The sequence below is a fragment of the Pithys albifrons genome, chromosome 3 (genome assembly GCF_047495875.1).
Source record: "Pithys albifrons albifrons isolate INPA30051 chromosome 3, PitAlb_v1, whole genome shotgun sequence".
Lineage (NCBI taxonomy): Eukaryota > Metazoa > Chordata > Aves > Passeriformes > Thamnophilidae > Pithys > Pithys albifrons.
The window spans coordinates 25588565-25615305 of record NC_092460.1 but is presented as its reverse complement, the minus strand read 5'-3'; the positions used below and the strand labels follow the sequence as shown (position 1 = coordinate 25615305).

Below are 26741 nucleotides of genomic sequence, written 5' to 3'. Positions count from 1 at the left end.
GAAGGTGCTGTCCCAGGAGGAGACCTGCATCCGCTTTTTCCTCACCTCCACACCAATCCTCTGCTATTAATAGTATGGCTCAGATTAGGTTTCAGGCTTTTTTCCAGTAAGAGACAGTCATCTGTCTGCTTCTCCTCTAGCCAAGCAGAAAAGTTCAAAAAATTGAGACCTGGAGACAGTTTAATCAGATATCAGTTCCTGGGGACCAGGACTAAAAAGGAGGACTACAAAAGAACCTCACTATACCCATATCCATGCATCAAGCTTCTGGCAAACCAGTAAGGCAGAAATACTTCACTTGGCAAGCTCTGCTGTCAGCTGTATTTAATGAAGGGATGTCTTCTCTTGGACAACTCAGCTGATCCCAGCTACTGCATTATCACACAGGAGATATGAATTTTCATGCAGAGCTTGACTTCAAGGAACATCAAAATTTCACCTACTGAAAGCTGTCCTGAGAACCCTGTAACTAGACTTAACCTGGATTTTCAAATTAAATGCTTTCTCGTTAGGCAATACAGTCCCTGTCAAATGAAAAACCACTGAGTTTACTGTTTTTCTTCCAAGAATTAAAAAAAAAAAGTTTATTTTGACAATACCAAAGCATTCTGTTTCAGTACAGTTGTTCCAAAACATAAAAGACTGCTATTTATTCACATGCATACACAGAAATGAAAAAGGGAATGAATTTCTGACTTTTGAGTTCCTCTGACCTAGATATGATCTCAAATGTCCCCTTTTGGCTATGTTATGACACAGACAAAATAAGACAACAATGTTTAGTTACTGTCATCAAGTCAACACCACCACTTTAAATTCAGATAGAAACCAAGTCTGATTCACTACAAAGTCTACTGTGTGTTATGTCAGGGCTCTTTCTGGGACAGGAAAGTGTCAATCCTTCACAGCCCTGGCTGGAGGACTCAAAGCATGTCAGCTGAAGAAGTAAGATCAAAATGACAATCAGAAGGGTGATGAGTCTTGCTGAGATGACAGGCAGGGCCTGCATGTGGAGTGAGCACATACATGTGTACTCTGTTGCCCCTAAACTCCCTGCTGTCCCTTTTCTTGTGAGCCAGCAGGGCACTCAACCCACTGAGAGGACTGACTTGTGCAATTTCAATGCCCTTCAGTGATGCACAAGAACAGAACCGACAGGAAAACAGAGGTGATGGGGCATTGCAAGGCTGCTGTTTATTTGCATAGACATGAAGCCCATGATTTGCCCATACCACGTGATTCAGGGAACAGAAATTACAGATTTTTATACTGATGATTCTTTATAGCAAGTATTCTAAGGAGATCTTTTTTCAGGGACTGTCACATTCTAATTACAAAACAAAGCTATAGATGCTTTCAAAGTCTTGCTTAGAATCATAGCAGTCCCACAGCAGGGCATTAGTCAGGGGGTACATCAATGTGTCATCTAGACATGTTCTACCCCTCCTCCATTATTCTCTCATACAGAGCTTCTACAGCTTCATGGCATAGTGAGGACTAAAGTGGTAGTAACAAGTCTATAGTTACCTGGAGTCTTACCTCAAATACAGGGCAATGAGTTATCTAAAATCTTCTTCTGCTCTCAGTGGCAGACAACACACAGAGGTGACACAGAAGTTGGCGGGATGAGCCACTTTTTTCACAGCAACACAAATCCCTGAGGTACTGCTTCCTTCCACAATAAAAGGTTCCCAAAGCTACCATTCCAGAGAGAGCTTCCCATGAGGAAGACTCTAATGTCCCCTTCTCTCCCTCCCCAAATTATCCTAGGTGACTATATTCAAAACCTTTACATTTAACAGCTCAGTTTGTGGTAAGTGACAGTAAATACTGAAATGCATCTCTTGATATCATTTCATACTCAAAAGTGGCACCAACAACTTTCTCATAGTTTAATCTTGCAAAGGAACTGTGCAAGAGTACATAACTATTTTCTGAGCAGAAGAGATTAAGAAATATCCATGTAGCTCTAATGTACACAAAGGAATAAATATACAAAATAGATTAAAAAGGCAACACCAAAACCATAATAATAATGAGCATGTGTTTACATTTACTCTTTTGCTTGTAAAGACATTTTAACTTCACTTAGAAATTCTTCCCTCTATCTTTCTAGATACACAACACAGAACATTCAAAAAGAAGTCCTGGTTTGCAGGATCCAGCTTGCAAAGGGAGCTATTAGGAACCACAGTCTTCTTAGGAGTCACTTTCTCTGCTGCAAAATTAAGATTTTTTTTTAAGTAAATCACAATTAAAATGGCCTCCTTTGCTTACATTAAAACAGGAGTGAAATGCAGAATCTGAGCCATTCCTCTAATTTTACAGCCTCAATAGTAATCTAGCTATGCTATTCAGTTAGAGAAACCACTAATTTTGCTATGTGGCTGAAACTAGAAGGCCTCAGCTTTCTTTCTCTCACTTTTCTCCCTCTTTTTGCTCTTTGTCTATTCACCTGTTTGCCCCACTTTACCATCCCATTTGAAAAACCTAGGGTAATCCTCTGGCACCAGTCCTGGTGTGATAATACTCCTGTAATTCAGCAGCATAATTACAAATGACAACACAGATAAAACACGTCTTTCACTTCTGCTGTGACTATGTCAATTTTGTCAGTTTTCAAGGTGAATGACTTCTAAAACCTTCTGTATTTAATGTTCAACTAAACTCTTCACACAATGAAACTTCCAGCACCTTGGGGAAAGATGGTTACTTTTGACAAATCAAAGTTAATGCTAATGGTCAAAACTTCTACAGCAGCTCCTTTAAAAGCAGCCCCTTCTCAAAAAACCTTTATGAACCTTGAACGGACGTGCCCAGGGACAGTTCAGTATTCGATCTTACTTTGTCAAGGGGAAGATACAGCAGAGGGAAATGAAACGCTGGGGTCAGGCAGTGAGCCAGTGGCCAGGCAGAAACAATACCTTTAATTGCTGCAACATAATCCTTTGGGCCTGGGTGACATCACTGAAATTTGTGACTTGGGTATTGGTTGTTTTGGTATTTTTCAGACAACTGTATCTAATCTTCCTCCTGCAAGAGCATTTGCTACCCACTAAATATGTGGAAAGCTTAAAAAGGCAATTAAATCCTGCCTAGTTCCCTGATCAAGGATAGGGAAACTCAGCATCTTCACATCCTTTTTTCCATCCCACTTTGTCCCTCAGCATGAGGGGCCAATATTTGCTCTGTCGTGTCTCAGAGCAGGCTTGGACTCATTTGGGTTGGTAACAAGGGGGAAGAGTCCTGGTGGCTTGAGTCTCTCCTCATGAACTCCAGACTGGTGGTCACTTCTGTTAAACTCACAGGAGAATTTGCATGAATATCTTATGTGGGTGCAATGGATGAAACATGACCCAAGAAGAAACCTCATTCAAACAGGTAGGCAATAGGGAGCATGTGGAGGGCTATAAAAACAAGATAAATTACCCTGTGCTCTCATTTTGATAGCCTAAACAAATCACCTAATTTTAGAACCAGTTTTTTTCCACCACAGGATAGACAAATGGTGTTCCCTTACATTTCTCTGGCATGTTGTTTTCTTTTTCTCAGACTGCCGGGCTATTTGGGGCAGGGCAGCAGTTTTATATCCATGCTTAGCTCTGGGCCCGCAGCTGGATATGGTGATTTTGTGGTGATGACAACAGTAGATAATTTGACCAGCAAGAGGAATAGCCTCCATTTCTTGGGTGGGGAGTTTATCTGAAAGCATTGCACTCTCACACAAGAGCACCTGGCAGCAGCTCAGATCGGACTCCAACCTCCTGCTCCACTGAATCACAAATAGGTACACATCCTCTGTGAATCTTAAAATACTTGTGAATTTTTCTGGAACCTTTGCTCAGTCATAACAACATACAGTTTGCCTGGTTTTACTTCTATGCAAACATAGTCAAATTCTTATCACCCATACCTGACACTCCCTCAAACTTGGTGGCTCACAAAAAGTGTGATTTTTATCTGCCCTGACTATAGCTAATGGATCCAAGACTGAGAACCAAGGATAACCAGTAGAGTTACCCTTCACCCCTGACTCTCTCATCTAACAACTCTTTGGACACACTGAGCCAAAAGGGTGACAAAAAGAGGCAGAAAGTCACCAAGGACAGTGCTTGCCAGACAGGAGTCAGCCTAGTACCGCCTCCTGTGATCTCTGAGTCAGAAGAATAGAGTTATTTATCAGTGCCTAGAAGCAAGTCAACCACATCATGTGGTTCAAGACAGCAAGAAGAGCTCTGTGTACTCTCATGGTCATCTCCCAAACTACCAGATAGTACCTTGTCTCCTAGAGAACTAAATAAGGCCTAAAGAGAAAAAGGATATATTGAGTTGCTTCTTCACAAACTCCTCAACAATCTTTTTAGCCAAAATAGAAAACCTGTCCTATAATTTGAGAGGAACCACAATTAGCCATATTGTCAGCAAAATGTAAGACAAGACGGGGAAAGATTAACCTCTCCAGCTCTGGGTTTTATTCTTCACAGCCCATCACAACATCTCAGATTGCCTTGTAACAATGTCCAGCCTAAATCAAACTGTGCATTGGTGAACAGTTTCCAAATATTCTTTCTAATACTTGCAGAAAGGCAGTGAGCATTTCCAAATCCTGTCATTTTCTTCCTGAGAAAACAAGGTATTTCCTCACAATGACAGCTGTTTGGTATCAGCTAATCTGGTCTAACAAAGATGCCAATGTTCAGATCAAATCTGCTGATCAAGAGTTTGTGGGTGACAGCTATGGATAAATAAAATTTAAATTATTTTTTCTTATGTGTATCTACAGCACAATACTTAAAATAATATTTACAACACATTTATGAGCCAATCACAGTATCACAGAATATGCTGAATTGGAAGGGAAGCAAAAAGATCAGAGTCCAACTCCTGGCCCTGCACAGGACCATCCCTAAGAGTCACATCCTGTGCCTGAGAGTATCATCCAAACACCTCTTGAACTCTGTCAGGTTTGGTGCTGTGACCACTTCCCTGGGGAGTCTTTTGCTGTGCCCAACCACCCTGTGGTTGAAGAACCTTTTCTAATATCCAACCTAAACCTCCCTTGACATGACTTCAGGATATTTCCCTGGGTCCTGTCACTGGTCACCACAGAGAAGAGATCAGTGCCTGCCCCTCCTCTTCCTCTCACAAGGAAGTTGTAACTGCAATGAGGTCTCCCCTCAGTCTCCCCTGGGCTGAATAGACCAAGTGCCCTTAGCTGCTTCTCATACAGCTTCCCCTCAAGACCCTTCATCATCTTTGTTGCTCTCCTATGGACATTCTCTAATGGCTTAATATTTATTTAATACTACAGTGCCCAAACCTGCACACAATATCCAAGGTGAGGCCGCCCCAGTGCAGAGCAGGGCAGGACAACTCCCTTCCTCGTCTGGCTGGCAATGCTTTGCCTGATGCCCCCCAGGACACGGTTGGCCCTCCTGGCTGCCAGGGCACTGCTGACTCATATTCAATTTGCCATCAAGCAGGACCCCCAGGTCACTTTCTGCAGTGCTGCTTTCCAGCATCTCATTCCCCAGTCTGTATGTAAGTCCAGGGTTGCCTGTCCCAGGTGCAGAACCTGGCACTTTCCCTTGTTGAACTTCATATGGTTGGTGATTACCCAGTCCTCTAATTTGCTGAAGTCTGGAAGAGCACTTCCACCTCTGGATGAACTTTGTGGAGATGATAAGAAACCTTTCCCGACTCAGTACTTTCAGAAGATGAAGAGAATGCCCAGAGGATCTTCAATGAGAGCAAAAACCAAAAAATTTTCATACGGTAGTTCTGAGTAAATTTGAAGATGCTCCCCTAGAACTGTCTAAGGTAACTCAAATGTCATTACCTGACCAAGACAGCCTGTAAGATCAGGTGTTGAGTGGTAGTCTTGAGTGACAGGCCCTCAACATGAGAGATGAAACATTCATTTGATTCACTCTTACATTAACCATGGGATTGAGAATGAATTTCAATGTCTGAATCAAGACAGAACCCATCCAGGTTTGCAGTTTAGTGTCCATGAAAACTTGAAATGCATCAAAAACGTCATCTCAAAAGGAACACAAATAGCCTGTGTACATATCAATTCCATGAAGAGCCTTCCAAGGTCAAGAAAAAATAGCATCTTCTGCACAGAGAGGCAAGAGAGAAACTTCATGAATTCTCTGTACACAGACTACTCAGGTGAAGGATGTCAGTTATTTTGTGGATGGGCTTTTCAAAGTTTCTATATAATTAGGATAATTTCATAACAGTTTGGAATCTCATCAGGATAGAAATTTGGAAAAAGTCCTCCTAGAACAGACCTGATTGTGTGAGATCATTCGTTCCCTGGTCCTTGCCAGCTGGAAACACTGTGAATAGCCTCTTCAATGATATTTCAGTCTCCTGTTTTTGGACCCAGATGAAACCAGGAAGTGCTGGGAAATCATAAATACCATTAAAAGACAGAGAGGGAGAAAGATTAACCAGATTTTGGCCAATCTCCAGAACTCTGCATTTCAGTTTGGGGTAAAGGTTCAGGCTGGTTTTCACAGAACAGTCTGTCTACCTTACTTATTTCCCACTCTAACATGCTGTAAAGTGCATCTGCTTATCTTTCACTCCCTTATACACTCAGTGCTGCTCATACTCCTTATACATCAGGCAACACGTGTGCAGAAAGAGAAAGAGGCCTGAAACCATGGCAAGAGCCCACAGCTAATTTAGGATCAAAAACAGTGGGCGGGAGAAGCTGATTCCAGCTGCAAGGGGTTATATGGAAATATCCCTCTCAATTTTCTAAAGTCTTGTCCCATGTAGCACTTTTGGTCATTAGCTAGAAATAATAATATGTATTATTGATAAAAAATGAATAAAGAAATTCATTGCAAAGGTCAGTTGAGACAAAAAAGAAAAGTTTTTTGTTCTGGTTGTTAAGGGAGAGAGGGGCCCAGAGAGGTCCATTCCCCCTCACCCAGTCCTGTGTCCTGAAAGTCAGACACAAGGTGGGAGTCAGTAGCAGCAGGGAAAAAGGGCTACTTACTCCTTAGCCTCCTAGGTTTTGAAATAGCTATTCAAATGCTCACTGAGCACAAATCTAAGTGGTGTCCCAAGCAGAAATTGGTGTCTTCCCTTTCAGAAACACTCTTTTCAGGTGCAGAGCAACTCCTGCACCCTCAGGGTGCCCCCAGCACCCAGCATCAAACTGCAGTGGGGGCACTGCCTCAGGATTTGAAATTGTCTTGTAAGATCATCTGAACAGGATAAACTGACTACACGAGTGCCCACAGGACTCCTGTGAAAATGTGGCTGCAGATGCTGAGTCTACCACATGCCACTGCTGAAACAACACAGACTGGACAGACACATCCAGAGCAGATAGAGACAACATCAAAAAAACCAGTAGGTAGAAAGCACCACATGATTTTCCAGAAACGATTTTCAGAAAAATACATTTTCTTTTCCTTTTGGAGAGTGAGGGGGGGAAAACGAGCTGCACGGCCTTTAGAAACAGTGCTGGTATTATTCACATTGCCAACCAAACCACTTAAGCTACAGAACCTTTGCAGTACCACAAGTGTAATACAAAAAAAGCAACCAAAAACCACTTACTTCCTTTTTTTCTCCCCTGAGTATTGACATTCTTGTGCAGTATTAGGAGAGCTAATTTAGCTTCCAGTTCTAAGAATTTTTGAATCTATAGCCAGTAATTATTTGCATTCAGGGGTACAAAAGAGGAAAACAAAGCCCACAAATTCTAGCACATTCATGTGGGATTGGGAGTTGAATTAGGATCCTCACACCCCATTGAATTATCGGCCCCCCTATTAGAGCCTTATTAAAATGGTAATGATTATAATGCCAGTCATAGGCAGCCTGTCGCACCTGTCAAAAAAAATACCCCGATTATCCTGTTCATTCAACTGTCTGGCATTCGAATCCGTGTCTCAGGTTTACTGTTCTGTGAAGTTTTTCTTTTTCTTTCTTATTTTTTTCCCTTTTTATGAAGAAAAAAAAAGGATACAAGAACAAACACTTCCACAAAGGTGATTAAAAAAATCCCCTCTAATTTAGCACATCTACACCCATGTGGTGTTATGGTATCTAGGAGAGCAATATGAGGAAATAGATACTATTTCACTGGATTTCTCTATAGCAAGGAAGATTACAGAGGGCTACACTAAAATCTCTTTATAAAAAAGAACATTGTTTTTTAGGAACAAAAAGAACAATTGGCCTTCCTCTTTCCACACACATAGCCCCTCTATTTCTACACACAGCCAGGATTACATTAGTCAGAGCAGTAAAATATTTCTTCATACACAAAATAAACACTTCAGATGTTTTAAAGGAACAGTCTTCAAAAGATCAACATTAGTCCACAGGCTTTGCTATGGAAGAAATTGTATTAATTCATTTTCTCCTTTAAAATTTTTGAACATATAATTTGAAATTAGAAGTACAAATCTAGGGTCTAATCTGGAGCACATGTAATAAAAGAACACTGGGACCTGAAGACTTTGGACAGCTTTCAATTTAAAATCCTGCAGGGATTATTTCAATAACCTGTTGTTAATAGCAAAAAGAACAATAATTTTAATAATAAAGATACATGGATACTTGCCTTTCCCTAAAGTAGAAAGTAGCTAGAAACACCACAGAAAAGTTTCTGAGAACTTAAGTGTTAATCAGGTGGAGAGGAGATTAAACATTTTCCATCCTATTCAAAAGATGCCTTTTTCCTTCTCTCTAGTCCAGTTGTATGAGTTTGTCAAATACCACAGCGTAAAAGAATGTCACTGGAAGAGCATTTAGGGGCTGAATGCCTTCAATAGCATCTGAGACAGATGCTGTGTCACTAAGTGCCCTGGACCCTTTTGGGAAGTGGAGCTACCAACAAAAGACCGGTTGGGTTCTGTTTGTTTTGGTTTGTTCCACAAAAACATTTTTGATGAAACATAAAAAAAGGCTAGGGTTTTCTTAGCATTGTGAATAAAGAAGTTTGTAAAAATTGCACTTAGCACGTATCAGCTCCTGCATGAAGCACTAGATTTGATCCTGTTTTCACAGAATTAACAAGGAAAAAATCCCTTTATTTTAGAAGCCCACATATTAACTTGCATAATGATTCCCACTCTAGGATGATAGGGCTTGTAGCTACATTTTTGTAGAAACAGTTTCTAAAGGCTGTTATTATTTAAGTCATTCATTGTGTTTCTAAATACAATTTTTCTGAGCTCACAAGATCTAGAAGAATATTTTTAAGGTGAAAGGGAACAGAATTTGATGGGATGTTGTGCTGAAAAATGAGAAGAAACCATAGAATTGCAGCCAATAAATGAGTGAGCAAACAGCGTGCAGTGGTCTGAACATACACACACATTTTTATCTTTGGTCCTGATGCTCCCCAGTATTTTGTTTTCTGCTATTTTTCGATGGTAAATACTTAACAGTAGGGATGGGTGCTGCTTGTTCAGTGCCTGCAAAGTGAACACAGTGCCTCAAAGAGGACTTTGGGTTCTTCAGTGGTGCCATGATCTCTTTTTTAAAAACCCTGGTTATCTCCACGCAAGTAGAGCTGGGCCAAGGTCAGAAACCCTACCTATAAACAATCACAATCACTTTAACTCAATCACTCACATGATCAGAGGTATCTGAACAATGTGGTTGAACAGTGAGAAATAAGCAGTCTACACATAATTCTCTTCTCCATTCCTAAAGTCAAGTGGTGGCCAGAAGGCTGAAGCAGCCTTTGGATCAAATTCAAGAAGTGTGAAGGTCAGCTGAGCTTTTGCAAATGGTTATGGATGCTCTGAGACCATACCACTAACCTCATAGCATGTACCGCCCTGACTCTGCTGCTTACTGACTTTTTCCTGCCTTAACTGACCTCTGTCAGCTCAGAGCTCCTTATCCCTTGTCCTTGTCTCTTTACTGTCTGAATTGCTGGAATGAGAGAAGCTACACAGGATGGAGAGACTGGGGCAGGATAGATGCAGGTGCTGCCTGAATGTATTGCTGCAGGAGGCACATGGTTTGTGAGGAGCATCAGGTGAGGAGCAGCTGAAGCAGTGGGGCCAAAAACTGCTTCCCACCATCTTAGTGCACCTCATCTTAGGTGCTTCCATCAAACAGCTGAAACAAAATTCAGCATTCTCTTCTGAGAGCATTACTGAGTGAAAGCATTACTGAGCATTACTGTAGCAATGGTGACTAACAGCTTCACTGAGAAGTGTCTCCAGATCACTTCACCAATGACTCACTAGCCCAGAATTTGCCTGCCATTGTTCAGAATGTGAGTATTTGAGGGGATGTCCCAGGTTGCATCCTTCTCTTTGAGTCATTTTCCTGCCTGAATTTCACCAACACTCATGTGGTTCTGTGGCTTTTCATTCTGAGTGTTGCCAGCCTTGTTGATGTGGTAGCTAGAGAAACTATCCATTCCTTTTAAAAAATCCTCAAGCAGAAACAGACCACCTACCCATTACTAACCGGGGTTACCAGTTAAAAATGTATGAAGGGGGTCACATGAATGGAGAGCAGTGTGCATGTTTTATTAGTTTGAACAACAAGGGAATAGATGGATGAAAGATAAGGTAATGATTTGTGACAGGGGTCCAAAATTTGATTTCAACAATTAAATTATCCTTCTAAGAGTTCCCCAAGGAAATCTATTAAAATACCATCTTCCCCTATCCCCAAAGTATACAAAAGCTGCCTAGTAACTGTCCAGTATCACTGCCTTTGTGACATGTTGGATGATTCCCAAGACAAAAACCATATGCTGTTGGATGAATGGTAGAGCAATCAACAAGGAAAGGCTATTCTTTAAGTGACTTGCCCTAAGGAAAAAAAACAAAACCAAACTAACAGCTATGCCACAAAGTTTGCACTGGAACATAAGGTTTGGTTTTTTCACTTGGTTTTTCACCAGATTATCAGAATTATTCTCAAGTCACAAAAATCACACCCCTAGAAAGGATTTTCACTTTTGTGGCCATAAAAACTCTGCACCAAAGGCAATGTCCCATGTTCAGAGGAGCATGCAGCAATGAAAAGTGCGTTGGCTAATGCTTGATCATCATATTAACCCTTTCATCAGGACTCTTACTGATGTCTAAGCTTTCCCTCTAACCACCACTCTTTAGCCATCTTACTACTGTTGAATCTAAGGTTACCCCTACTGCATAAATAATGCTATTTAAATCCAGAATTTTCAGATGTGATGTGTGAAATGAAAGAAGGTAGAACAAACTTCTGCATCATTATAAAGATAAGGGAGATTTTTGGTTTAAGTAGAGCTAGATATAACTTTTTGGTCTAAAAATAGCACTTGCAGCCAAATGCAGAATGCAAAGCATGACTTAGAGCAACATAGGACTTGAGTTCTTATATGTCTACGTTGCATCTCAGGTGCCCAACTTACTTACCACTGAAAAATTTATCTGCTGATGATGAGAAAAAAAAGATGTGATGCAGATTTGACATTTTGAAATACCAAGATGGTATCTGATACAAGAAATCAATGTCCTGTACTGATGTGGTTGGTATCAGAGACAAAGCTTGCTCCCGGTCAGTGCCTCCATATAGTTCAGAATATTTCCCTACAAGCTACTTTCTTCCTAAATTACATTATAACCCCCCAACTTCCAGTCATCAACTCCCTGTATAGTGAAACACGGTGTCCAGTTGTGATTTTAGAAGCTATGAATAAAAAGCATTTTTTAATGAGAAAGCTTCACTTTGAAAGGCAAGTATATATCTCAGTTTACTGCGTTGTCCACACACATGCTCCAAATCCACAGATTTGGGCATTCACATAATTTTCACTGAATGTCAGAATAACAAATACTCATCACAATGTGCAGACTTTTAAGCAAATAAGTAGTTTATGTTTAGGCAGATGCCTACAGTTAAGTCTTTGCAGCTTCAGCACTCCACTTGGAGCTGGAGATGCTCTGGGCCCTTGAAGGTACTGTTTACTGACAAAGTTGCGAATCTGTCACTTAACAAATCCCACAGAGAGGAGGCCTACTGTAGTTGGGACTTTAACTTGATGGTATTGAATTCATTGTGCTTCGTGAAGACTTTACCACCAGTGATGATTCAGCCAAGAGTTACACATGGTAATTATTAGGACAATTGGTATTCAAGGTTTTCACGCAGGGAGTTGACTTCTGACAGGTATATGTACCACACAGGAATGAAACAAGTGGGATTATTCCAGCCTAGTTTCAAAGTAAGACCAGATCAGACTCATTAAGTTGTACCCAAACCATAAACAGCACTGGAGCATGCTGCAGGCAGCTGTTTTACTTTGAACATTCCTGATTTTCACCATAGGAGGCTCAAAGAACCACCTGCCCTGCTGCAGTATTGACTGGGTGTAAATACACAATACATAATTAGGAATTACACACAGCCCACTTTCCAAAGTTAGTCTTTTATGATTGCTGCAGATCTTAATGATAACAGGAAACACAATATTTACAAAATAAGTGGTTTGTGACTGTTTTCAAATGGCAATGATCACATAAAACATGGCCTAAAAATGTCCATAATATTTTTATTACCTTTGACAGTGGAGGCTGCTGTAGATCTACACCCAAAACTTTTGTCAGGAGATACATACACATTGTATCTCAGTACCTTTATAGTAGCCTGGCCATACAGTGGATACTAACCTGTAGGAAAAAAAGAGTAAAGCAGTTAAATATTTTTCCCATTCTGATTATTTCAACAGGTAAAAAGAGAAGTCTCTAGTCAATATAGAGTATACAGTGGAATAGGAGACCATTTCTAGGTGCTTGTACCAAGAAAACATCTTTGGCTACGATTACAATTTATGAAAAACACAATCCTCCAGGGATAAACAAAAAAAAATCACCTTCTTATGAACATTTTTGTCACCATGTAACTTCCTGACATGTTAATATGACCTGGAAGAGACTGTCGGCTACTCACAGGGATTTCCAAATGTTTCCAAAAATTTCTAAATCAAATCCCTTTGACTGAGATTTAGTCATTAGTCTTTATTCAGGCAAAATCAACACAGAATAAACTCCATGAAACAGCACATGGTAAGGGAGAGGTGGAGGAGAACAGCAAGCTCTCTGCCATGTGCCAAGCCAACATCTGATGGCATTGTTATGCCATGTATTTCTGTATCATCAGAAGTGGATCATTTGGAGGAGGCTTGAGGTACAATGAGCATGTCCAGGCAGTAGCCAGCACACAATAAATGAACGTCTGTTTTGCCCAGCATTCAAGCCGGCAGGATTCAGCCCAGTGACCTCAGATGTAGGGCAGAGCATGGCACTGTAGAAGTAGTACACAAAATAAACTAACACACACACATGCATACACTTTAGCTTTGATTCTCATCTCTCACTTTTACAGTATGACCGTGGTAAAGTCACTACATCTTCAGATCTCATGTTTTCAGGTGTAAAACAACCATTCATTCTCCATTTAGCACAACAGAGGCTAAATGTTAACCTAAAATAAATAAGAAGCAGCAGATGTATGCTTACAGACAGCCTTTTGCTAGTCATGTTTCCAGTAACTAGGAAAAAATGCTGATTATTCCCATGAATGGAAAGAGGGGAGCTCACTCAGGGGCACCCTATCCCCACACCTGCTGGATTCCAGCAACACAAGAGCTGCCTGTATCTCCTTGCCAAAGCCAAGAGATTGTTTCCAAAACTATGAGCCAAAACTATGAGCCAAAAGTTTTTGGACACACCTCCATTTCCCTGGTTGCTCCTTTCTACACCTCTTGTTCCAGCAGAAATCTCATTGTCTCTTATCTCCCCTCCACAGGATCTTTTCTATTTTTAGCCAGAGCAATGTTGGGATTAATTTCCTCTTCTTTCCTTCCATCCAGTCACCCTCACCATAGCCCCTCCTCCCCCTCCATCATCCTGTGCATTTACAATAAAAATGTAAACTTCAGAAACTATTTGTACTTCATGGGCATTGACACATTATGCCAAAACGATGGCCCAAAACTGTGGCGGGTAATCTCAACCCCAGAATTCGTGAGCTGATGATGAATAGCTGTGAAGCCTTTGTGATTGCTCAGGCTCCATTGTGACTGCAACAATGGAGGAGGACACAAGTCTGGCTCAGGAGAGCAACGGATAAAACTGTTGGGGAGAATGGCGGGCTCCTGCCGACATGACCACTTGTTGACATTGAAAGGATTCAAAAACAAGTGAGCAGAAACAGAAACGATTCTGTTCGTCGAGGCTATTAGTTGCAACGTGTGGCAGTGGAGCGGTCACTCCTGATGTGTTTCCTCCCTAATGAGCCCTGAATGCCCTATTAAACTGGGATGCTATAGGCCCAGCACCACTGGGACAACGCTATGCATGAACGACTCCCCCAGCACCCATTGGCTGCCCTCATGAAGGAAGCAACTGGCAACACTCAGATTTAAATGGGGCTGACAGTCCAGTTAAATGATCATTAATTAGAGTTGCTGAACAGATAGGGACTCAAAGCAATTCTTAATGACAAGATAACAGTTCAGTATTACTCAGCTTTGCGCAAGTTCAAGCTTGCGCCCCATCTTGGTCTTTGTGCTGTACAGACGGGTGTCAAGTTGATTTTGGTTTCATTCATATATTCACAAACTATATGAAATTCTGCCTCTGAGTAAGTAATAGAGATTTTTATATATAAAAATGAAAATAAATCTGTGTTAAAAATAGATTTTGTGCAGAAAAGCTCACATTAGAAAATGGAAAAGAGAGCAGTAAAAAGAATCACTCTTTTATTAACATGTTTCAAAATGAATCCATAATGAAGCCACCACTCACCCTGTTTATGTGCTCTTTCATCAGCCTCTCTCCCCAGTACTTAACATACTCTATTCATCCAAATTCACTCCAGACTTACAAATCAAATCCCTGGTTTGCTTGATCAGTTGCCGAATCTGGAAAAATAAGAGAATACTGCACCAAAGTATCAAACATTAGAAGCAAAAAGTCAGAATGAAAAATGACCTCTCTGGCTTGAGGGCATCATCCCCATCCCTCCTTTGGGAAGAACCTTTCCTCAAGAGCACATTATGTCCTAATCACCAGCTTCTGGGATTTTAGCATCATTCTGTGAAACAACATGTATGGCCCCTTCTTGCAACAGGATACTGGATTAGCACAAGCCTGATTTTCTACAAGGAATCCTGTTCCCTGAAGATTATTGTTGACTATATATAGTTTAGTATATAGATACCATATAATATAGTATAAAGTGGTTCAAAAATTCATGGTATGATTCCTAAAGACTAACAGGCCTAGGGCACTTGTGCAAGTTCTCCCATCAGGGAACAAAGTAGTGAAACAAATAATATGTATTTGTGACTAGAATAGTAAAGAACAGTATTTGGCAGTGAACTTTTATTTGGCGTTGTAGTTTTTGTTAGAATTTATACAGAGACCCCTCAAGAAAATAGACATTATTCCTTCTCCATATGGTCTTTGTTTTATATTAAATTTTGATTTTAGCTTGTAGCCAAGTTTGTCAGTTATCTTAATCATGTATAGCTTTAGACAAGGAGGAATTTAACTCTGTAGCTGTAAGATGAGCTTTAAGAAATAAAGCAAAAACCATGTTTAGATTAGAAGCTGAGCAGTAAGAGGTAAATCAGAAAAGCTATCTAGGTTAGAGGCTTGAACTGTTTAGTTAAAAGGAAATACAGAGCTGCAGAGATAAGAGCAGCCCATTAGAGTTGTTAAGAGTCACTTAAAATATACTGCTTAACTTTGGGGAGGAGTTTTCAGTTGTAACTAAGTATATAAACCTGGAAACACAAAAGTCTCCTTGAACATGTCTTTGGCGGAATTATCCCCCATATTCCCAGCATTGAATAAAAGGAAGGATTTTGTTCTAATCTATTGGATTTGATTGTTTCTTAACTCAGAATGTATTCTTAAACTGTGAAAAGTATACTGCAATAGCCACTGCAGTTTCTCAACAGGTTGTGTAGGAACATATATATGTATGTGATACTGCAAACTAAGAGTAAGTTTCTTGATTGAAACATACGATTACATAAACTCTTACTGGTGAATTGTTCTGAAACATTTTATAACTCTATTTGCACATTTTAATAAACAAACATACTGTAAAGAGAGAAGTAGATCATGCCTATGATGAGATGGTTGCAGATTGTTGAGAAACTCACTTTAGTAATTATTCATACTTCATATGAAATTCTGTGATATGATGCATACCATATAATATGATTACACTCTATGTCTCTTAAAACATCTCAATTAAAATATCTCAATATAGCCTCTAATACAAGAAGTCCCTGGTCCAGAGGGTTTCTGAGACATCACTGAATGCAACTGTCAAGTAAACAAGTTTTTGCTTTCATCTCTTCCCTCCTCATTTCTGTTGAAGAGAGTAGCTTTTTTAAAGGAAATAACCATGTCATGGTAAGTGCTATCATATCATCCAAGGAAATTTTTTTGTGGCAAATTTTCTGGGGTATTTTTTCTTCTTTTCCTTTGCAAATTAGGCAGTGAAAGCTTAAGTAAAGAGAGAAGGATCCTTTGCTCTAAATGAAAGATCTTACGGTGTGAGCCATCTCAGTGACTATTGTTGTTACAACTGTAGACTGCCAGTTCTAGCACTATACAGCCACCAGCTTCTTCACATGCAGGTTCTGCATGTGGGGTGTGTATGTGTCTGTGTGTGTGTGTGTGCACATGTGCATGCAGTTGAATATACATCTTTGTAAGCCTTGTTATTAAAAGGGATGTGCTCCTGTAATAACAGGAAAAGAAGAAAATAACCCCAAACGCATTTAGTTTCATCACAAAGCTATATCCCTTTCAAACTGTGAATATGGACACAATAATGGTAGTGACTTTTCAGACATCTCTGCCTCCTCCAGGACATGCAATTCAGATTCAGAGTATTAGTTTCTCTGAAAGGAAAGGAGGAAAATGACAGTCAAATGACCTGGAATTATGGGAGGAATATGGTTTTCCTTTAGATCAGGGCAGTAAGTCTTGCTCTACAATCACTATTGAGGTGCAAAACAACTTGTGAAATGGCATACTGCTTAATAAGTTCCCAATCTCACTTCCTAAGCATAAAATTTTCCCAGTCAAAGAGGAATTGGAAAGGTACTAATGCAAAGGATAGTACTACTTTTCAGGTAACGTGAATCTTATAATGTTTCACTGATCAATAGGATGAGGGGAGAGGAGGACAAAGCTGTCTCCCTACCTCCCTCTTTATTTCCCCTTTCTCCCTCAGCAGTGCTGCCAGTCTCCCTTCCAGCACATACACACAGACTTGGTGGCAGAGGTTGATAGACTTACCCAGTTTGATCCCAAGACATGGCAAAACTCTCTCTGACATCATGAGGTTGGGGGGTCTATTTTACAGAGGCAGCAGGTGGTCAGGCTCTTTGTCTGGCAGGAAAGACAGCCTATCTACATCAAATTCCAGCATTTAAATTCTCAATCACATCTGAATTTTCAGATATACCAAGAAAATCTGTTCATCAATTTCTGACTTCTAGGCATTAGACATAGCCTGAGATAGTAAATCTCTAGATTTGTTGAACCTGTCATGACACTATTTTTTTTTAATGAAGAAATTTTAGGCACCTCCCTGAAACGGTGAAATAACAGGATTGATTGACAAAGTGAAAACATAGCCCCAAACCTTGCATTATTCTAAAGAGATTCACTGATTTTATAATTCTCTGGAGCTTTACATGACATATTCTGTGGGACTTTCCACAAGGCAGGTGTAAATATGAGGAACTCTGTGAGAAATATGAGGGGAGGGAGTGACATAGATACAGATTTGACTGTTTAGGGGTTTATTGCTATTTAAATTTTTTACAGAAAACTGAAAGACAACTGTGTCACTGGGCACTTACCTCAGAGAATTTGTAGATCAGTTTGTTGTGGTAATATTTGTGTAGTAATACCTATTTTACTTTTCCAATTCAGGCCTCCTTCACACAGGTGGTTGCCATGCTGTCCAGAGGTCCCAGCAAGAGAGGCCCCAGGATGAACATACAGGCTTTATTATGTTAAAGCCCACACAATAATTACATCTTCCTCTTGGCAAAGGGACCATTGAAGAGGAATATTGTGCATTTGCTATTGTCTCTCCCTCCTTTGATGCCTGGGCTGAGCTCTCATTAGGCCTAATTGGACATTTGCCCTCAGTGGAGGATATACCTGTGTGTTTTCCGTGCCCAAGGACCCCCTGGGAAATGGGGTGGCTCCTTCAGGGAGGCTTTGGGGCCACATTGTGCTGGCTGGATGAAGACCTCTGAGACCAGTGCCAGTACCCTGTGAGCAGTGGCCAGGGTTGAGATCTCAGCAACAGCAGGGCAGAGAACTGCAACATGCCAGAAGTCTCCTTGCCTGGTCTGGAGAAGAGGAATGATGCCTGGTCTAAGCACAGTTTGCCCCAATGGGTTTAATTCTTCACTCTTTATAAAGCAGTGCTACAGCTTTCAGCTTGGACTGTGCTTTGTCCTTGGCACTCAGGCAGCCTGTTAGGCTGGGCTTATTTATGACAAAAACAAACAAACCCAGCTCTTTTGCATATCCTGGGCTCTGTTATAATTGTTAAGAGCAGGATAAATAACACTGCATTTAGGTAAACTGGGAGGCAATGTACAGCCAGCTTTTCTACCCACCTGCTATATCTCTTACATTTCTTTGTCATTATAAACCTTGGTATGCATTTATACTCTGTCTGAAATGAAAACCAAACCCAAAACAAATGCCACTTTTGTCAAGGAATATTCAAAGGAATGTCATGTCAGCAAAACTTCAATGAAAGCAAGGAGCATTGAGATGCACAAAACTCTAATGTCTTCAGTCCCACATACTTCTGTACCATATGGCCAGAGAGAAGCAGATGGGCCAGGTCACAGCGGGGAAAGAGGGAGAGACTCGGGATTGTTATGTGACCCAGTGGGCCAACACTAACAGACTGTCCCCAGTGACCAGGCTATTATTATCAGAAAGAGGTGATACGGATCTGATCCCCACATTTATTTGTCCTCAGGTAGTTCTCACATGTTACACCCTATTAAAATGACGTTTTGGGGTTTTTTTTTGCAGATGTTTATTTTGGGGCTGCCACATTTGACTAACAAGTAATGAATTGCACTGCACTTTTCTTTTATTGATTTTTAGATGCCAGTTATTCCTATCTGTTTACTTGACTAAAGTTCAGAAAGTGGCTCGCCTAAACAAGATAAATTCAACAATATATAATGCAAAAAAATTTTTTAAAAAATTATTATTATTGCTGTTACATGACAGTGTAAACATCAGCCCAGCAAAAATAAAACAGAGCAGCATGGTTCCTGTCGGAGAAATCCTGGGATGCCTGATATGATTTCAACAGGAGATTTCTATTTCACTGTGTTTCTCAGTGAACTGCCCGGTATTAGCAAAAAGAAAAGCAAAGTACATTTACCTAAACATTACATGGAAAGAGTTTTGGAGGTATTAGTACAGGAAAAAAACCAAAATGAAACAGTACAAAGTTGCATGAAAAATACTTGCATATTATAGTTGGAGACAGAAGCCATCTATTTCTGATTATGATTCAAAGATGCTATTTCACTAGAGTTGTAGAAGGACCCATTAAAGTTAGTCACACTGTAGGTTTTACTCATGAGTAAACTTATGTGTGTTGGATTTTCTTCTCAAACACCTTATAGTTCCCAGATGACACCCACCTGAAGGACTAAGTGCCACCACTCTCAGCTTTGCATCTAGGAGTCCTCACCAGAGGAGAGCTCAGCATGTGCCCCATGGTGCAGAACTCCTGGCCTCCTGGATCTTGGCAGCATCCCCCAAATCACGGCCATCCTTGTTCTCACTGCTAAAAGAGGGATCTCAACCATGAAAATGAAGGACCAACACTCCTGCCAGAATCAGGTCCTCCTGTCCCTGCAACAGTTGGCTTCAGATGGCTCTGCAAGGCACCCAGCATGCCCAGTAGAGCAGTGGGCTCTCCTTCAACATCTGGGCTGAAACTAAACTCAGTTTATACAGACCATCCAACAGCTACCACACCATCATGACTTTTGGTGAAGCATGACCTTGGCAGCCTCAGATTAGTTAAGTGGAGATGAAAAACACCCTAAACTGTCTCTGTCCTCTGAGACACTACAAAGAACAGGTTACACATGCAGAGGAACGGCAACTACAGAAGCGTGGACCATGCACACTGTCCAAGCAACAGCCCCCTAAACCTGTTTCTTTGTGTTTGTATTCCTGTGCCCTCTTATAGGCCCCTACTAAAAATACAAGTAACTGAAGCATGTCCACTACCCATTTTCATCTGCTGTCCAAAGATGTTGAGGTAAGTTTGCCCTTTTTCACTCGGGAAAGCCAGTACTGACCACTGGCACCTGCAGCGGTCATTTTATTGGGCTGTAGGTGGGATTAGCCCATGTGCTGGCAGCAGGGTGGGAAGAGCATCCCTCTCTCTCTCCCTCCATCTCAGCCTTGTTGTACTCTGCACTCAGAAACAGTTGTGACCTAAGAACAAAATATTTATTCCTAATGATTGAAAAAAAAATCATGTTTCACATCTCTCTTTCTACACAGAATGAGCAAAATGATCATGTCACTGCTCGGTATCTCCAGCCAGCTGGAACATATACCAAGGTTTCTTCTGCCCAAGACTGGATGCTGATGGTCTTTTTGTGGAAATTGTTTCATAGCTGTGACACCTGGCTAAACAATAGGCAGAGAAGGAGAAGCCAATTTTGTAACAGTCATACCACTGGCTCATCCCATTCTAAGCTATTTTGTAAAATGAAGACTTTGCTGAAGGTATCGCTGTTTGACCTTACTCTGTGTCCAGAATCTCTAAACCTTATTAAAATGGCCATTTGGGACACTGTCACTCTAATTAAAAATGAGACTTACTGCTGCTAAATGACATTACTAGTGTTCATATAGCCTAAGCACATTGTTACCTCTTGCTGAGCCTGGAGCCTCTGGCTGACCTCTATGTGCAACCTCTCCTTGATACACCATCCTTGGGAAACTCAACACTTGCACAGAACCACAGAGATCTGGCAGGAAGAGAGGTGGGTTTCTATGTCCCAAAGGTAAAATGGACAGTCTCTGGGGTCTGCTTGTATTATAGTACTTACTTCAGGCTGGAGATGTGCTGAGGGAAGTGGGGGGAGGGGTGTCTGTCTGTATGTGTGTCTGTGTTTACGTGTCTGTGTGCATCTGCAGATGGACAGGGGCAGTGGACAAGAGGTAATCAAGCCCTTCAATGAGAATTTTGTCCCTCTGGGATAGTCTGTACCATTTACCAGTGTTTGGGGCTGTGAGCTAGCTCTAGGCCAGGGCCCAGTGCAAACTGTGGCTAAACACATATTTTGCTGAGTGATATACAGCATAGTTATTCTTTGTAGACTTTGTGGGCTAGAATTAAACTTTTCCACAATTGACTTTCAATGAGACAAGCATCCCTAAACTACAGGGGTATGTAAGGAAAGCCCATTCCTCACCTTTAGAGGAGTCAGATCACATCTAAGAGAGCAAAGGGGAGATACTTGTTGGCTTAGCACTCCTGGATTTTCCCCTCTGCTGATAACTTGCTAAGGCTTTTACTGAAAATGAAAGTTATCCAAGGTAAATCAAATATTTCTGGGGTAAAAGAAGTCCTGAAGTCCCTACTGTGAGCATAGGTATGAGGACATAATACCCCTGGACCTGCCCAGTGGAACTGGTGACCTCATTATGGGAGACACACAGCACTTATCTCAGCTGTACAATGCCTGTTCAGACAGATTGCCTGCTCTCTTATACTCCTTGATAAGATTTTAGTCAGACTACACAGACTGACATATAAATCAACAGACTACCTTTTCTTTCAGTTCAGTGGAGGCTCATTTCGTCTTTTCTTTACTTTTGTGCTCTTTTGCTTCTGAAGTACTTTAGTCCAGTTATGTTATACTAGCCTAATCTTAAAAACAATATATGAACAAGCTCTGGTTTGAATACCTGATTGATTTGCTTTAAAGATGCTCTTTGCTCTTCTGAACCAACTATCCTTTTGACCATTTCCCCTAGTTTACAAGAAAAAGCTTCCATTTACAAGAAAAAGCTTCCATTTCAGATTTCATATTTCTGAAAGGCAGGCAGCTAGATTTCTGGGAAAGGGAATGATATATTCAGAAACTTCTTAGAAATTACAAAAAATACATGAGGATGCCAAAACTGTGGTCACTTACAAGAACTCTTTTAACATATATACAAAACCAAGAATGACAAAGAATAAAGAAAACAGAAGAGTTAAAGAGGTCAGGAAGACTCATTTCCCAAGTATTAAATGTTTAGAGACAAAATATTGATCATTGATTTCCCCTGCTAACTAGGAATGTGATAGAAACAAAAAGTTTAACTCTGCTCAATATGCACTGTCCTAGCTTGATGCTGCAAAATATGTTTCCTTACAAACCAAAAGAACAGCCCTCACTTATGCTCACTTGAATGTCTCAATTTCTGGATTAAGCTGTCCCATTGTTTTGGAGCATAGTTATGGTTTAGAGATCAATGGGACATAGACTATCCTAATCTACTATGAACAGCCTGTAGCAGCGAAGGGATACTCTGCACTAGAGAGCCATCTAAGTCTTCTAATTACTTCTGCCACTGATAGATTGGCTCTTACCCCCTTGAATTCCTTTGTCACCGAGGAGTTAAAATTCATGAGCGTCTATGCTGCTGAATGCTTACTCCAGTGCTGCTATTTTCTGCGCCAAGCTAGCCATCACCGCAAAGAGTCGGAGGTCTGTCAGGCCATCTGTTACATAATAGTCAACAATCTTGAAAATCTGGGGAAACTGAGATGGAGAGAGCAAAGATGATGAAGGGTTTAAAGAGAACAGATTGCTGCCTTGCTTGGAGGGGAGGGAGGCAGGGGGAAGGGGGGAGCACTGGATAATAAGCCCAATAATAAGCAGAGACAAACTCGACTAGCGCAGCCAGCAAAACAATCCCCCCAAAATATTAATGCTTTCTCCAAGGAAGTTGAGAGGACACCAGACTGGTGGGGAAAAATGCTTTGGGGTAGTAAAACTGAAGGAGGCCCCCAAAAATTACTATAATTTAGGCATTGCTACACACAACTAGGCACTGAAGATACTTTGAGAACATCCTTTCTAAATCAGTAACGAAGCCCACTCCAAATATTTATGTGTCTCAGTATTACAGAAGACACTATCTGCTGCACCACAGGAAAGTAAGTGCAGTATTTTCATTCACCCTTTCCTCTTCCTCCTTTCCCTCTCTCTTTGTAATGGAGGTGTTTGCTGATTTTTAAGGCATCAGAATCGTGACAACTTGAAAGTAGGACTCAGCTACCTCATATTTTTCTTGCTACATGTCCACATTTTTAACAAGACTGATTCTATCTGGTGCAAAATGCTTTCAGGAGACATATTATCCATGTAACTGCCACTGAAATAGTGAGCCACACAGCTGTATTAAAACTCTCCTAATATGCGCTGACTTCTAGTCTGTTCTGCCTAGTTCTCTCTGGTCTTATACTTCTCTAACTACTTCTATACCTCTTGCTAATGCTTGCAGAGCTACTCTACCAGCTATAAGCATAATGCTGGTGTCTTCTTGATTTTCTTGGCATATGTGGATGTGCCAGACTAAATGCACTGCAAGTTTCACCATGAGACTCCTTGGAACTTTCTCCAAATGGATGTCTATTCTACATCAAGGTCCAAATTTTGCCTCCACACTCTCTTAACATGAAATACCACTGGCAGTCAAAGGCAGTTTGAGGCAGTTGTTTCTGCTCAAACAGCAACGTGAAACAACAGTAAGACTCTCAGTTTTGGTTCTGTCAGCCCTCTGTCTTTCGAGAACTAGTTCTTGACTCCAGGACTTCAGTGGCCTTTCACGTCATGAAAACACATAATCCCAACTCTTGTAAAGTTCATTGCTCTTCAGACCAAGCTGGAGTTGCATGTGCTCTGCTTTATCATCCTGCTGAGCAAATCACTTCTAAACTATAGCAGTAAACACAATACATAACTGTTGAGGAAGAGAGAGTAAAGGGATTTTTCTGAATGCACATATATAAACAGAAAAAGATGTAGGGATAACTTTGCTGGTTAACTTTTCATATGAGAGTAATCGCTGCCAATGCAAAAACTTCATAATGGAAGCAATTAAAATCTGTGTTCATTCATCCATTCATTGTTGTTTCTATAGGGTAAGGTGGTTCATTAATTGAGATCCAAGTCCCTAGTGTAATGCATCCCTCTTAGCTGTATTAATGGATCACATAAGATAATGCTGACAGATGGAAAAGATGAGTGTTACAGGTCTGATAAAAATAAACAATAAATGCAGGTGCTGCTGACCTGGATTATCATAGTGCAACATGAGTTGTGTAATGAGGTTAGCTCTGGCGCCTGCCTTAGAGCTGATGCCTCAGAATACTAACATCAAGCCACTTGATACGTGTTTGATGTCTAAACAAGTCACATCCTTTGCTGAAAGGAACAAATAGCAATGGGGACTGGCTGCAAGGCTCCTAGTTTCACATAAAAATCTGCCCAGAAGAATTCCATACAAAATAATTGTGCAAAAGACTTTCTTCGTTTAATTGTATGAAATACATGGTTGAACCCTTTTTTCTTTTTTTCTTTTTTTTTAAAAAGCATCCAAATAACTTGGTCCCTGCTCCAGTGCTAAAGCCTTGTCTAACATTTCGTGCTGGGAATGCAAAGCAGGACACCAAGTACAGTAGTACAAATAACACTTTATTTACAGTTTCATGGCTTTCAGATTTCCTGTCTCCATAATCACTTCCTACTAATTTCCTTCTGTTTTGTGTGAGATGGTGGTCTTTTCAAAGACAGTGCCCAAAGAAACAACGCCTTTGTAAGGTTTGGATTAAATCATGGAGGGTTTTATACTTCTTTTTCTGTATTTCCTAGTACCGGTTTTCTGCATTAACAGAGTTTGTGCTGTATGTCTGGATGGTTCAAACAGGATCATGATAAGAGAACTGCAAAGAGGCCAGCAGTGAAGGGCCAAAGTCTCAGCTGGAGGAAGCAGGCACATCTCCATTGATGTGTGTCAGCTACAAACCAGCAGCATTTGAGGAGCCAAATGTTTTAATGCTGGACATGAAAAACTTTCAAGCAGTACCATGATACTTGGAAAATTTGCTAATACTTTGGAAAATTTGCAAATACTTGAGCACATATAAAACATTTAGATAAAATCAAATGTCTGTGTTGTAGGAAGTAAATAAAAGCAACTACCACAGAGGTGTAGTTTCCGTACAGGGAGACTAGCTCGGACTGAAATTAAATCCACAGAGTATCTGACATATTTTTATCTGTCTAGTGATTTCAGTTGCCTAATGAGCAACATCTCCTACAGCTATATTTAGACTCCTCTACATTATGCCAAGTTGGCTGACCAAAATGGGACAGATCCCAAATCCCCTGTCACTTTCGAAAATGTAACTAACAATTGAAAAAAGAAAAAAATCTGTGCAAAGACATAACATTGAGTAGCACAAGTAGACTGTAGACTTACTGTTTTCTCTTGGTTCTACCCCAACTACTTGGCCAGAATTACCTTTACAAGAATGAAGGCATACACTCCATTTCCACTGCTGACCTCTGACCTTCCCTTTCCTTCAGAGCTCTGATTTCTCTCCAGGTCTATCAAACCTGGTTAATTACAGAATATTGTTAATTCCAGAAACTGAAGAAAAATAAAGATGTGTTATTTAATTTGATAATTGGGTTATGTATAAAATTATGTAATAAATAAATACCTCATCCATGTGCCAGTGTTGCTGCTGGTCAGGTTGCTTTTCTTTATTTAAGGGGAGGATTGACCAAACAAATATTACAAATAAACAATGAAAGCATGAATACCAGAAATGTTTGCCATCCCTTCTCACACTTTCCCAGGAATGGATCTGTTCATTTTACTTACACTGTAAGTCAATGCTTCTGGAGGGGCAACTTCCTTCAAGACCATCAAAACTTACTAGAGGTTCGAGTACCCATCTTATCAGTATCAGCCTGAAGGATACTTAGAATACTAGTTTTCAGGAAATTAGACTGTGGCCTCTGGGAAGAACTCCAGAGTCTCAGCTTGTGGCTTTGACAACGTCTAGTTAAGCTCTGCTTTCATTTTTCAGTTTGAGGGAAACTCTCAACACCTCTTACTCTTCCCCTTCACTGAGCACAAAAGTACAGTATTTTAGCTTTTTTGACTCCACCCACTTCACCAATTAGTCATTTCCCAATACCTATACTAAAGTAGAGTTAGGACAAGAAGAGGTACAACACTGTAAAATTCAAAATCTTATGGATATACAGAAATTCTGGAAGAAAGTCTCTCTATGACTTTTCATTATACTGAGCTAAAATACACTATAAACACTACAGTCTTTCTACAGAGACACTAATGTTCATTAAGTTTCTCAGTGAGATGATACATCAGACATTTACAGGCACTGCACAGTCTAAACTGCTTTATGATCTTCTGGAGAAGCCATGTAGACTGAGAAGAAAAGACCTGAACAGGCAAGAATTTATGTGGTTTTTAACTTCTTTTTTTACTTTACTTCTAACTTAAAAGTAATTCACACACAAGACTTTCTTTTTCTTGTTGCCTCAGCTGTCTCTCATAGTGTACTCCTTTCAAGCAACAAGTCAGAGAGGTCTCCTGTGCATCCAGTGATGTTTT

General features: G+C 40.5%; 1 long non-coding RNA gene across 1 annotated transcript in view; it reads right to left on the bottom strand.

The window, feature by feature from the left end:
- Window positions 1-12578: 12578 nt before the first annotated feature.
- The window catches only part of LOC139669307 (uncharacterized), a 38937-nt gene continuing 24774 nt past the window's right edge, over window positions 12579-26741 (bottom strand). The window contains exons 2-3 of the long non-coding RNA XR_011697233.1: window positions 14799-14914; window positions 12579-12659 (exon numbers count right to left, since the gene is read on the bottom strand). This is a non-coding gene — a long non-coding RNA (uncharacterized lncRNA). The remainder of the gene's footprint in view (window positions 12660-14798; window positions 14915-26741) is intronic.